Here is a 14,157-nt window from a genome sequence, read left to right as displayed (position 1 = left end):
AATTACCGGTAATCGCTTGCGATCGGCGGGGAATTTCCTCGGTAAGTACAAGCCTAGGACATAGGGAATTTTGGAGGCGGGATCCCAATTTTGGCCACGTACACCCGGACGAGAAGGCCGGTCCTTTTCCACGGAAAGGAAAGCCCCACACCCCGGCGTTTCGGGGGCGGACGACGGCCCGCATAGGGGAAGGAACGACCGGCAGGACCTTTCTCCGCCTCATCCCCCCGCTCCGAGGCACGGCAGCGCCGAGCGCGACCGGTGCGGATGAGGAGGGGGCGGCTCCTGCCAGAGGTCGCTTTCAGAGGGTTCCCCGGGCACACCTACGCAGGGAGCTGCCGGTCGAGAGGGGCCGACGGAGGCGTCCCGAGAGACGCTCCGGGAACAACGGTCGCGGCACTCCGCAGGAGCCGGGGAGCGGCCGGATGCACCCGGGTAAAGAGCATCGCTTCAAGAAAACACCCAGGGAAAAGCTCTCGTGCCAAGGGGCGGCACCCGAGCGGGTGGGGCAGCATGTGAGGTCCCTTTCATCTCCCCCTTTTCCATCATTGTAAGGTTTAAATTGAGGGGGAAGCCCCCTTGTCCCTCCTTTCTAAGGGTTTGAATTGAGGAAAAATCCCCCTTTTTCCAGCGCCAGAGAGTTTTAAAGTGAGGAAAACCCCTTTTATCCCAATACCTTAGGGGATTAAATTGAAGGGGAGAAGCCATTAATTTGCCATTGTATCGGTTCAAGTGGAGGCAACTCCCGCCCGTTTCCTCATTTTAAAGAGTTTAATCAAAGGAAGCTCTCCCTTTTTGAGCATTTAAGGATTTAAATTGCATTTCAGGGCGCTCCTACCCGAGCCCCGGTACCGAACGTCGTACGGGAGCGAGCCCGGCACAGACCTAATAGCACTTAGGAGGGTATTAAGAATTCTTATTTTTATTTATCATGTATATAGCCCTAATTAGAGGTTCCAAGGAGAGTTACATCATTAATACAATTACTATTCTTCTCTACCCTACTTAGTCACAGGTGGAGTACTACTCAGTAATCACTAAGGAATAATTATGCAAGTTAGCAACAAATTATCTAGCTGCGTTCCCAAAACACAAAGTTTGATTTCTTACCGGTCGGCCACCCTTTTGCTCAATATAAAAGCAAAAAAAGAAAGCATTGTCATTTCCCTGAAGAGTTTTCTATCGAGCCCTTTACTCACCTCAAATTTGAGTCAGAGGAGCCAAACAGTGGCAACTCCTAGGAGGGCTTTTATACCTTGCAGGATTTGGCTCCTCCCTTTTCCCCGGGCATCATGGGAACGAGAGGCGGGCCCGGCCAGGGGTATATTAACCCCAGCCTTTTGCAAGGGGAGTCATTCCCTCTCTGGGAGTGAGTGGGGTAAGAGCTCTCCTCTCATTTCAGTGATGAGGCTCTTTCTGCTTATTTCAGCAGGTTCTTTTGGCATCTGAAGCAACAGAGGCTTCGAAGACATCGGGAAGAAGATACCATTGAACACAGGGAGTATTTAAGTTCACTCATTTGGGTTGCATGTTTAGGGGTGGTAAGGTGGTTTTATAATTTCTAGTTTTGTGCTAAGGTGTTTTTTTTTTTTTGGAGCAGTGCAACTTCCTGCTATTCCAGGTTGTGTTGAGTGGGATACTTCAAATTTTCTCAGCAAATTCATTGTGTCCAAAAGGGGATCTGCCTCATGTCATAGGTGGTGTCCGAGATTGAGGCTACCGATAGGGAAGTTGAGGATCGTGACCGGGAGAGGGAGGGCGAGCAGGGTAGCGGGTTAGGAGTTACGGCAGGGGGGTTTCGAAGGCGGCACGGTGGGAAACGGTGTCTATTTGGGAGCCGCTTAAGGCTTTTCCATAAGCACGGCGGCCGCATTTATGTATTTTACGGCACGCAAACGCGTCCCGTGCGTTTACGGAAACGCCTCGTAGCTCTGTCCCTCGCTACCCTGGGTGCCTAGCGTAATAGCAGCCGCAGCCTTAGACCAGGGATGAAGCCAGGGCCTTGAGCATCTAGGGGCACTTAGGAGCGAGCGAGCGGCCGACTTGTTGCGATTTTCCACTAAACTCATCCTTTGATCTTGGTTTTCTTTATTGTATCTGACTAAGAGACAACGGCCCGGCGACAGCAGGAACTTCCCGGGCGGCGAGAGCCGGCCTTCTTTTCTCACCCGAGGCACGTTCGCATCCCCGGACGTCCGAGAGATAAGTCGAGGGCTCTGACTCACAGAGGGGGTGAAAGCGGGGTGTCGGGTCGGGACTCGCCGGGAGGGATTTTTGAGTTAGCTTTGGAGATGGAGATATCCAAGAAGGGGCCCCTCGGCCCACATAAAGGGAAGTCTCGCTTTCGATCGCAACGCCGAGGTGCGCAGGGCGGAGCGATCCCGGTGCGTGTCGTGTCACCTGTCTATTGTTGTGTTCTGTGTCCTTTGGGCATCTCGTGTCGTCCGCCTTAGCCCTTCGACGTGCTTGCCGTCGTTCTTTTCGCAGAGAGTTTTCTGTCCTTGTTATGTCTCCTCGTTTGTCATCTCCTGTGTCACGGGTGCTTGCACGGGTTTGGCCCGGAGCTGCTCCGCCCTGCCGCATACCCTGGCACGTAGGTGTAATAGAACAAGGCCTGGGGACTTGAAATTTGTAACATAGGTTGTAGCTGGGCTCTAGATGATATTCCTAGATTCACACGAGATGGTTGGAAGCCGTGAAATTCTCATGCAGGCCTTTGACTTTTGTCATCGCTTTCTTGCAGACGCAGACGGATTAAATCCGTGGCAGAGCGCCCCATACCGGGTGAGGGGATTCCCGCAGGAAGGTCGGTCACCGTTTGTCTGTGCCGGGCCAGCGTAAATGGTGGCTGTGTTACAGCATTGTTCTTTGTCTTTGTTCCTAGGAGGTAAAGCCAGATCTCAGCAGTCAAGGTCAAGTGAGTGAGGTAAGCGGTGACCGGTGGAAGGAAAAAGTTGTTATTGCTCGGGTGCCGAGTGCCGGTACTCTAAACTTTAAGCGGCCGTCGTCATTTGCGCGTTTTAGTCGGTCCACTCGCGTTACGCCAAATCCCCTCACCGACCGGCCGACAGAGCCGGCTCGCCGCCCTCGTGAGCCCTCCCAAAGTGGTACGGGACTCTGCAATGAAGCCTTTACACTTTCTGTTCCGTGCCTCGGCAACGGCGGAGGAGTTGCGGCGAGCCGGGGAGGGAGGGAGGGAGGAGGAGCGAGGGTCCCCTCGAGTTCAAGCAATTCCACAGCACCTTGTTTCTTCTTAACCCAGGCATACCCCGCAACGATGGCGTCGGCCTCGGAGCGTGGGCGAAGCGTGCCGCCGGAGGACCCCGGCCTTCTTAGGAGACGGTGAGTAGCGGAATTGTCAGGTTTTGGCTGACGTGCCACTAAGTTCACGTACCGATGTTTGGTTTTCTTCGTTGTAGCCGACTAGGAGATGGCAGGAACTTCCCGGACAGCGAGGTAGTTTTATTTTGCACCGGAGGCGGATTCCCATCCCGGACGTCCGAGAGATAAGTCGAGGGTTACGACCCACAGAGGGGATGAAAGCAGGGTGCCGGGTCGGGCCTCGCCGGGAGGGATTTTTGAGTCGGCTTTGAAGGCGGGAATGTCCCAGAAGGGGCCCCTTAGCCCACATAAAGGGCAAGTCTTACTTTTGATCACAATGTCGAGGCGGGCAGAGCAGTCCCGGTGTGTGTCGTGTCACTTGTCTATTGTATGTTCTGTGTCTTTTGGGCATCTTGCGTCTTAGGTCTTTTTCCTTAGCCCTTCGAGGGGCCGGCTTATCGGAAATGCCGGGCATCGTCCTTAGCGTCCGCGTTCCTCGGCCGGGTGCCGATACCGTCGGACCTTTGACCGATGAGCTCGGATGCACATTGAAATCGCATCTCCCTTTAGAAGCGTTGAGTCAGAGGTCTTTTATGGTCTTGTTCTGAGCTATATTCACAGCTGTGCACCGCAGCGATCCATTACAGAGGATTAGGACTTGTCAGAATGCAAAGAGCGGTAGAGGATTCTGACCGTACGATTCTCGGGCATCCATCTTTGCGGTTCTCGGAATAAGCCCTTCCGTTAGCATCTTCTTTGAGCCTCGTCGGTCTCGCCTAGATCATCTCGCTCCGCATTCTCTCGGTCCTGGCAGTCATTCCTCTTGCCAGAGTTTTCTCTCTTCATTGCGTCTCCTCGTTTGTCATTTCCTGTGTCACGGGTACCTGCGTGGGTTTGGCCCGGAGCTGCTCTGCCCTGCCATGTAGTCTGGTGTATAGGTGTAGTAGGACAAGTCCCAAGGCCTTGAAATCTGTAATGTAGGGTGTAGTTTGGCCTCTAGCTGGTATCCCTAGATTGACATAGGATGCCTGGAGCTGTTAAGTTATCATGCGGGACTCTGACTTTTGTCATCGCTTTCTTGCAGATGCAGACGGATGAAATCCGTGGCAGGGCGCCCCAGACCGGGCGAGGGGGTTCCCGCAGGAAGGTCAGTCGCCGTTTGTGTTTGTGGGGCAACTGTAAACGGTGGCTGTGTTACAGCATTGTTCTTTGTCTTTGTTCTTAGGAGGTAAAGCCAGATCTCAGCAGTCAAGGTCAAGTGAACGAGGTAAGAAGTCACTGGTGGTAAGAACCACTTGTTATTCCTTGGGTGCCAAGTTCCGGTACAGCTCTAAGCATCCCTTGTCATTTGTGTGTTTCAGGGGGTCCACTTTTTTTATGCCGAACCTCCTCGCCGACCGGCCGACGGACCCGCTTCGCCACCGTCGCGAGCTCTCCGGAAGTATTACGGGACTCTGCGACGAAGCCGTTACGTTATCTGTTCCGAGGTACCTTCCGGTACATCTGTGGCCGTGGAGTTGCGGCGAGTCGAGGAGGGAGGGAGGAGGAGGAGGGAGGGTCCACTTAAGTTTCAGCAACGCCACAATACCTCGTCTCCTTTTAACCCAGGCATACCCCGTGACGACGGCGTCGGCCTTGGAGCGTGGCCGAAGCGTGCCACCAGAGGACCCCGGCCTTCTTAGGAGACGGTGAGTAGCGGAATTGTCAGGGCTTTGGCAGATGCGCCACTAAGTTCCCGTGGTGACGTTTGGTTTTCTTTATTGTGGCTGACTAGGAGACGACAGCCCGGTGACGACAGGAGCTTCCCAGAGGGTGAGCCGGCCTTCTGTTGTGCCTGAGGAGGATTCCCATCTCCAGATGTCTGAGAGATAAGTTGAGGGCTACAATCCACTGAGGGAATGAATGTGAGGTGTTGGGGCAGGGCTTGCCGGGAGGGATTTTTGAGTCAGCTTTGGAGGTGAGGATGTCCAGGAAGGGGCCCCTTAGGCCACATAAAGGGCAAGTCTCACCTTTTGATCACGATGCTGAGGTGCGCAGAGCAGAGCAGTCCCGGTGTGTGTCACCTTTCTATTGTATGTTCTGTGTCTTTTGGGCATCTGCTGTTGCAGGTCTTTTGCCTTAGCCCTTTGAGATGCCTATCGGAAACGCTGGGCGTTATTCTTAGCGACTCTGCTTTCGGCGCTCCTCGGCCCGGTGCCGATACCATCGATCCTTTGACTCGAGAGCTCGGAGGCGCATCAGAATCGCATATCTCTTTAGAAGCGTCGAGTCGGATGTCTTTTAAGGTCTTGTTCTGAGCTGTATTCACAGCTGTATGCCGCAACGATCCATTATAGCGGATTAGGACTTGTCAGAATGTGAAGAGCGGTAGAGCATTCTGACCGTACGATTCTCGGGCATCCGTCTTTGCGGTTCTCAGAATAAGTCCTTCTTCTGCCAGGGTTCTTCGAGCCTCGTCGGCTCACCGTCGGTCTCGCCTAGATCGTCTCATTCCTCGTTTTCTCGGTCCTTGCGATCGTTCTTCTCGCCGAGGGTTTTCCCTCTTTGTCGCATCCCCTCCCTTGTCCTTTCCTGTGTCACAGGTGTCCGCACGAATTTGGCCCGGAGCTGCTCTGCCCTGCCGCACGGTCTGGCGTACGGGTGTAATAGGACGAGGCCCGGGGACTTGTAATTTGTGATGTAGGCTGTAGTTTGGCCTCTAGATGGCAGTCTTAGATTGACACAAGATTGCTGGAGCTGTTAAGTTCTCACGCACCCCTTTTGACTTTTGTCATGGCTTTCTTTCAGATGGGGAGGGATTAAATCCATGGCAGAGCGCCCCGGACCGGGCGAGGGGGTTCCCGCAGGAAGGTCGGTCACCGTTTGTGTTTGCGGGGCAAGTGCAAATGGTGGCTGTGTTACAGCATTGTTCTTTGTCTTTATTTTTAGGAGGTCAAGCCGGATCTCGGCCATCGAGGTGAAGCGAGCGAGGTAAGCGGTGACCGGTGGACCGAACTAGTTTTTCTTGCTCAGTTATCAATTTCTGGTGCGGCTCTAAGCGTCTGTTATTTTTTGTGCATTTCAGGCGGTCCACCGGCAAGATGTCCCGGCCTGGGATGCTGGCAGCCAGGTGGGTGCAAGCTTAAGGTATAGGTGCAGTGTACTTTAATTGGAGGGGGGAGGTTGGGATTTCAGAGTCTTTCAGGGTGTTTTTTGCTTTGTTTCTTTGCAGGTGCTGCTGCTGCCTTGGACATGCCAAGAAATAGACACAATCAGGTGAGTTGGCCTTTAAGCGGGGCAAGTAATAGGTGAGCGGTATGTGGCGGTGAACTAAGCATGTACCTTTTTGCCTCGCAGGTATTTTCCGGGCCGCCTCTGGAATCGGATGAAGATTTGAGGTGAGCCGGGGTACCGGTGCGGATGACCCCCGGGGATTAATATTCTCGAGGGCCACGGTGACGTTTTCTGTTTTGTCGTCTTAGGTACCGTGAGCAGCTGCAGAGCCGAAGTTTGGAAGCGGCAGGTAAGCGATGAGCCTCGGCACTTAGGAGGGAGGGAGGCCTTGCGCAAGGGGTGGCTTTTGGGACGTCTCATCGCGGTCTGAATTTTTTTTCTGAATTTTTGCAGCCGCCGAAACAGACCCCGGGGACCGTATCGACATCCACGGCGCCCGTGCGTTCATTTCCATCGAGGACGCATTTTGTCGGCTCGTCTTCCAAAAGCTAAGTGTCGGGACCGGTGGTGGGGGACAAGGGAAAACCCTTTGGAATTGCAGGAGGCAATTTGAAGTTAGCTTAGAGGAGAGGGCCGTAGAGGGGTAGGTCCCTCGGAAGTAAAGGGAGAGGGTTTCTCCTCAGCATCGCCCGACCTTTTGCCGGGCGGGACGGTTCCGACCCGTCTCCGCGTTCTCACGAGCTTCGCGTCGTCGGCCTTCTCCGAGTCTCGACGTCGTCGCGGATCTTTTCGCCCGAGGAGCTCGCCTTCGGGTCCGGAGCGATCGCCCCGGTCCCCTAGCAGTTGTTGCCTTCTTCTCTAGGCCTACTGAGTGAGCTTCTTGAGCCTCCTCTTAACAGCTTTGGTACTACCTTCTTGTAGGGACTTATGTTTTGCCATCATGTGCTATTGCCATAGAGCTTTCTTTCCTTTGGCATCATCAGCTTCTGGCTCATCTTGCATTAGGAATCTTGTTACCATCAGGTGAAACTGCTGGGCAGTTTCAACTTGTGTCTGTGTTCTGTAGGTTGTGTCTATGTTCTGTAGTGTCCATTGTCCTCTGTGTCACGGGGCTTTGTTGCATGTCAGTGATTTTTTTTTTTGCATTGTTCTGGGCTGTATTGCCTGTACTCTACTTGCCTACTTGCCCGGATGGGGCTTATTCTGGCATCTTTACCTTTTTACTTCTTGAGAGCGGAGGAAGTACGCAAGATGTTCTCATCCATCTTCCTTCTCAGTTTTGGTCCTGGCTTCTTTTCACATACCATTCCCTTGGACTTCTGTAGGGAGTGTATCGGACCCTCCCTCCGTGACCGCAGCATTTCAGTAGGTTCCGTCGCCTCTAAGCGTATCGCGCTCGAGAACTAATCTTCCGGAGACTCGTCTCGAGCCCTCGCGTCATCTTATTTTAATTCGGGGTGCCGCCCGTCCGCGCGCCGCTTAGGGTCGGAGCCGCCCCGCCCCGGCACGTAGAGTCACAGTTAGGTAGAACGGTCATAAAACTTAAGGGTTCATCTATTTTCTATGGGGTTTTGGGCAGAAAATTTATGGGCCCGGCGTGGGGATAACTCCTAGCCACGGGCCGCTCTCCGACCGCTTCACATTTTCCTGCAGGTCCCGAGGCAGCTTTGGATCTCCACGGTCACCGACGCTACCGATTTTTTCCCCGAATCTACGGCTCAACGTTGAGGAGCGGCAGCCAGGGAAGATGTATCAAAGTATCTTCACTGGTGGAGTGTTTTGATGAATGGCTGCAGTCAGTGTGTAAGCTGAAGAGCATGAGACTGTCTGTATCTGTGTGTGAGAGGTTGTGTCTGCCTATGTGTTTGTGTTTGCCTGTGAGAGTGTGTGTGTGGAATGGTTCTAACCTTGTGTGTTTGGTTTTTGCCTTTCAGGTTTTCAACACACTTTTAAATTTAGAATAAAAAAACCCCAGCCGGGGGGTTTTTTTTTTTTTCCCCCCCGGCTGGGTTTTTTTTTCCTCGGTCCCGGCCGGTCTGCGAGGCGACGTTCATCGCCAAGGTTTGGGTGCGGACCGTGCCGGGGCCGGGGTTTTGTCAGGCAGGACGATTCGGAGGCTCTCGGGAACCCTGTTCCCGAGGGGCCAGGATGAGGAGAGTGGTTGAGCTGACGGTGGGATTGTGGGGAAGCTGAAAGAGGTGTGAGAGTGTGTGTGTGTGTGTGTGTGTGTGTGTGTGTGTGTGTGTGTGGAATGGTGTCTAACCTTGTGTGTTTGGTTTTTGCCTTTCAGGTTTTTCAACACACTTTTAAATTTAGAATAAAAAAACCCCAGCTGGGGGGTTTTTTTTTTTTTCCCCCCCGGCTGGGTTTTTTTTTCCTCGGTCCCGGCCGGTCTGCGAGGCGACGTTCATCGCCAAGGTTTGGGTGCGGACCGTGCCGGGGCCGGGGTTTTGTCAGGCAGGACGATTCGGAGGCTCTCGGGAACCCTGTTCCCGAGGGGCCAGGGTGAGGAGAGTGGTTGAGCTGACGGTGGGATTGTGGGGAAGCTGAAAGAGGTGTGAGTGTGTGTGTGTGTGTGTGTGTGTGTGGAATGGTGTCTAACCTTGTGTGTTTGGTTTTTGCCTTTCAGGTTTTTCAACACACTTTTAAATTTAGAATAAAAAAACCCCAGCTGGGGGGGTTTTTTTTTTTTTCCCCCCCGGCTGGGTTTTTTTTTCCTCGGTCCCGGCCGGTCTGCGAGGCGACGTTCATCGCCAAGGTTTGGGTGCGGACCGTGCCGGGGCCGGGGTTTTGTCAGGCAGGACGATTCGGAGGCTCTCGGGAACCCTGTTCCCGAGGGGCCAGGATGAGGAGAGTGGTTGAGATGACGGTGGGATTGTGGGGAATCTGAAAGAGGTGTGAGTGTGTGTGTGTGTGTGTGTGGAATGGTGTCTAACCTTGTGTGTTTGGTTTTTGCCTTTCAGGTTTTTCAACACACTTTTAAATTTAGAATAAAAAAACCCCAGCTGGGGGGGTTTTTTTTTTTTTCCCCCCCGGCTGGGTTTTTTTTCCCTCGGTCCCGGCCGGTCTGCGAGGCGACGTTCATCGCCAAGGTTTGGGTGCGGACCGTGCCGGGGCTGGGGTTTTGTCAGGCAGGACGATTCGGAGGCTCTCGGGAACCCTGTTCCCGAGGGGCCAGGATGAGGAGAGTGGTTGAGCTGACGGTGGGATTGTGGGGAATCTGAAAGAGGTGTGTGTGTGTGTGTGTGTGTGTGTGTGTGTGTGTGTGTGTGTGTGGAATGGTGTCTAACCTTGTGTGTTTGGTTTTTGCCTTTCAGGTTTTTCAACACACTTTTAAATTTAGAATAAAAAAACCCCAGCTGGGGGGGTTTTTTTTTTTCCCCCCCGGCTGGGTTTTTTTTTTCCTCGGTCCCGGCCGGTCTGCCAGGCGACGTTCATCGCCAAGGTTTGGGTGCGGAACGTGCTGGGGCCGGGGTTTTGTCTGGCAGGACGATTCGGAGGCTCTCGGGAACCCTGTTCCCGAGGGGCCAGGATGAGGAGAGTGGTTGAGATGACGGTGGGATTGTGGGGAATCTGAAAGAGGTGTGAGTGTGTGTGTGTGTGTGCGTGTGTGTGTGGAATGGTGTCTAACCTTGTGTGTTTGGTTTTTGCCTTTCAGGTTTTTCAACACACTTTTAAATTTAGAATAAAAAAACCCCAGCTGGGGGGGTTTTTTTTTTTTTTCCCCCCCGGCTGGGTTTTTTTTTCCTCGGTCCCGGCCGGTCTGCGAGGCGACGTTCATCGCCAAGGTTTGGGTGCGGAACGTGCCGGGGCCGGGGTTTTGTCAGGCAGGACGATTCGGAGGCTCTCGGGAACCCTGTTTCCGAGGGGCCAGGGTGAGGAGAGTGATCGAGATGAGAGTGATGGTGGGGTTCTGTGGAACCTGAAAGAGGTGTGTGTGGTGGATGACTGTTATGTTCTCCCTGTGGTGCTGTTGTTTTGGGTTTCCTCTAGCAATAAAACAAAATGTAGCAAGTTTTCCAGAAATAGAATAATTGTTATATTTTATTGATATGTATTTGGCTTGTGTTGCTCTGTATTGGTCTGTATTTGTGTTTGTTGCTGCATTTCCATGTATTCCTCTGTATGCAAATTGGACTTTTACCAGTGTGTATATGGATTGTATTTGTACTTTATTTGTATACATTGCTGTTTCTGTATATTTTGCTAGAGTGTAAATACAAAAATCCATTCAATAAAGTTGAATAAACCCTAGAACCCTAATAAAGATACCCAGCCTCCCCCCCCCGGTGCCTGTCTTTCTTTGGTGTGGTTTAGTCATTTTTCCACTGTATTTCTTGCTTTGCTTTACTTTTTAGTCTATTCCTCACTTTACTGTTCTCTGTCTATATTTCTGTGTCTGTGTTTCTTTTTGTCACTGTTTCTACCTCTGTCTCTCAGTTTCTCTTCTTCTCACTCTCTCCAATTATGTTTCTCTCTAGGTTTATTTTCCTATTTCTTTTAAACTATTTCCTTGTTTGACGCCATTTCTTTGCTTCTCTAGAACTCTGTTTCTTTGCTTTTATATTTCGCCTTATTGCTTTGTTTCTGTCCTTCTCTATTTTTCTCTTTAACTCTGTTTCTTTGTTCCTCTGTCTTTATTCCTGTGCTTCTCTACTTTTCTCTTTCCTTTTCTCTCCAATTCTACTTTTCTCTTTCTCTCTAACTTTAACTTTACTTTCCTCTTTCCCTCAAACTCTTTAGCTTCACTTTCCTCTTTCTCTCCAACTTTAACTTTTCAACTTTACTTTCCTCTTTCTCTCTAACTCTTTTAGCTTTGCTTTTTCCTTGCCCTCTAACTTTTCTACTTTGCTTTCCTCTTTCCCTCTAACTCTAACTTTTCTACTTTGCTTTCCTCTTTCCCTCTAACTCTACTTTTCTCTTTCTCTTTCTCTCTAACTTTTCTACTTTTGCTTTTCTCTTTCTCTCTAACTCTTCTACTTTGCTTTTCTCTTTCTCTCTAACTTTTCTACTTTGCTTTTCTCTTTCTCTCTAACTTTTCTACTTTGCTTTTCTCTTTCTCTTTCTCTCTAACTTCTACTTTGCTTTCCTCTTTCTCTCTAACTCTTCTACTTCGCTTTTCTCTTTCTCTCAACTCTTCTACTTTGCTTTTCTCTTTCTCTCTAACTCTTCTACTTTGCTTTTCTCTTTCTCTTTCTTTCTAACTCTTCTACTTTGCTTTCCTCTTTCTCTCTAACTCTTCTACTTTGCTTTTCTCTTTCTCTCTAACTCTTCTACTTTGCTTTTCTCTTTCTCTTTCTTTCTAACTCTTCTACTTTGCTTTCCTCTTTCTCTCTAACTCTTCTACTTTGCTTTCCTCTTTCTCTTTCTAACTCTTCTACTTTGCTTTCCTCTTTACTTTTCTCTTTCTCTTTCTAACTTTTCTACTTTTGCTTTTCTCTTTCTCTCTAACTCTTCTACTTTGCTTTTCTCTTTCTCTCTAACTTTTCTACTTTGCTTTTCTCTTTCTCTTTCTCTCTAACTCTTCTACTTCGCTTTTCTCTTTCTCTCAACTCTTCTACTTTGCTTTTCTCTTTCTCTCTAACTCTTCTACTTTGCTTTTCTCTTTCTCTTTCTTTCTAACTCTTCTACTTTGCTTTCCTCTTTCTCTCAACTCTTCTACTTTGCTTTTCTCTTTCTCTCTAACTCTTCTACTTCGCTTTTCTCTTTCTCTCAACTCTTCTACTTTGCTTTTCTCTTTCTCTCTAACTCTTCTACTTTGCTTTTCTCTTTCTCTTTCTTTCTAACTCTTCTACTTTGCTTTCCTCTTTCTCTCTAACTTTTCTACTTTGCTTTCCTCTTTCTCTTTCTAACTCTTCTACTTTGCTTTCCTCTTTAACTCTTCTACTTTGCTTTTCTCTTTCTCTTTCTCTCTAACTCTTCTACTTTGCTTTCCTCTTTCTCTCTAACTCTTCTACTTTGCTTTTCTCTTTCTCTCTAACTCTTCTACTTTGCTTTTCTCTTTCTCTCTAACTCTTCTACTTTGCTTTCCTCTTTCTCTCTAACTTTTCTACTTTGCTTTCCTCTTTCTCTTTCTCTCTAACTCTTCTACTTTGCTTTCCTCTTTAACTCTTCTAGTTTGCTTTTCTCTTTCTCTCTAACTCTTCTACTTTGCTTTCCTCTTTCTCTCTAAATCTTCTACTTTGCTTTCCTCTTTCTCTCTAACTCTTCTACTTTGCTTTTCTCTCTCTCTCTCTAACTCTTCTACTTTGCTTTTCTCTTTCTCTCTAACTTTTCTACTTTGCTTTTCTCTTTCTCTCTAAATCTTCTACTTTGCTTTCCTCTTTCTCTCCAACTCTTCTACTTTGCTTTTCTCTTTCTCTTTCTCTCTAACTCTTCTACTTTGCTTTTCTCTTTCTCTCTCTCTCTCTAACTCTTCTACTTTGCTTTCCTCTTTCTCTCTAACTCTTCTACTTTGCTTTTCTCTTTCTCTCTCTCTCTAACTCTTCTACTTTGCTTTTCTCTTTCCCTCTCTCTCTAACTCAAACTTTAAAGTTTATTTCTAACTTTTATGTTAGAAATAAACTTTAAGCTATAAATAAAAATAAAAAAAAAGCAGCAGTAGAACCTTTAATGCTCCCTGGGAGTAAAAAAAAAAAAAAGTTTTACATATAAAATATTTACTCCCCGGGAGCATTAAACGTTCTACTGCTGCACTGGACATATTATTTTTTCTTCTTTTTTATATATAGTATATAGGACCCCTAATTAGTGCTCCAGCTGAGAGTAACGAATTGACTTAATCATCGCATAGCTACTCCCAGCTGGAGCACTAACGGAAGTACATAACTAGATAGCACCCACACCTATCACTCATCCTAAGCTCTACCCCTCCCTCCATTCACCACAGGGCCCCACCCACCACACCATACGTGCCCACCGCCCCCCTAACCACCCCCCCTCCCCCCCCCCCCCCCCCCCCGCGCCGCCCCCCGCGCCGCCCCCCCGCGCACCCTGCACGCGGTCCCGCCCCCCAGCCACCCCCCTCTCCCGCGCGTCACGCGGCCCGCCCCCCTTGGCGCCGCGCCGCCCCCGGCACCGCCCCCGGCACCGCCCCCCCGCGCGTCACGCGGCCCGCCCCCCTGGCACCGCGCCCCCGCGCGCCGCGCGTCACGCCGTCCCGCCCCCCCTGCGCGCGTCACGCGGCGCCGCCCCCCTGGCACCGCCCCCCCGGCAACGCCCCCTGCGCGCGTCACGCGGCGCCGCCCCCCCCGGCACCGCCCCCTGCGCGCGTCACGCGGCGCCGCCCCCCCTGGCACCGCCCCCCCGGCAACGCCCCCCTGCGCGCGTCACGCGGCGCCGCCCCCCTGGCACCGCCCCCCCGGCGCCGCCCCCCCGCGCGTCACGCGGCCCGCCCCCCTGGCACCGCCCCCCCGCGCGCGCGCGTCACGCGGTCCCCGCCCCCCCTGGCACCGCCCCCCCCGCGCGCGCGCGTCACGCCGTCCCGCCCCCCCTGCGCGCGTCACGCGGCGCCGCCCCCCTGGCACCGCCCCCCCGGCGCCGCCCCCCGCGCGTCACGCGGTCCCGCCCCCCTGGCACCGCCCCCCCCGGCACCGCCCCCCCGCGCGTCACGCGGTCCCGCCCCCCCGGCACCGCCCCCCGCTCGTCACGCGGTCCCGCCCCCGCGCGCGCGCGTCACGCCGT

General features: G+C 51.7%; 1 long non-coding RNA gene across 1 annotated transcript; it reads left to right on the top strand.

Moving 5' to 3' along the window:
• Positions 1-2,887: 2,887 nt before the first annotated feature.
• On the top strand, positions 2,888-5,272 carry LOC125328175. The gene is made up of 3 exons (XR_007204578.1): positions 2,888-2,926; positions 3,263-3,342; positions 5,096-5,272. It is a non-coding gene; the product is annotated as an uncharacterized LOC125328175 (long non-coding RNA).
• The last annotated feature ends 8,885 nt before the right edge of the window (positions 5,273-14,157 follow it).

This window comes from Corvus hawaiiensis, chromosome 6 (assembly GCF_020740725.1).
Source record: "Corvus hawaiiensis isolate bCorHaw1 chromosome 6, bCorHaw1.pri.cur, whole genome shotgun sequence".
In the NCBI taxonomy this organism is placed as follows: domain Eukaryota; kingdom Metazoa; phylum Chordata; class Aves; order Passeriformes; family Corvidae; genus Corvus; species Corvus hawaiiensis.
Note: the sequence above shows the minus strand (reverse complement) of the source record. Positions and strands in the feature narration are given on the sequence as shown.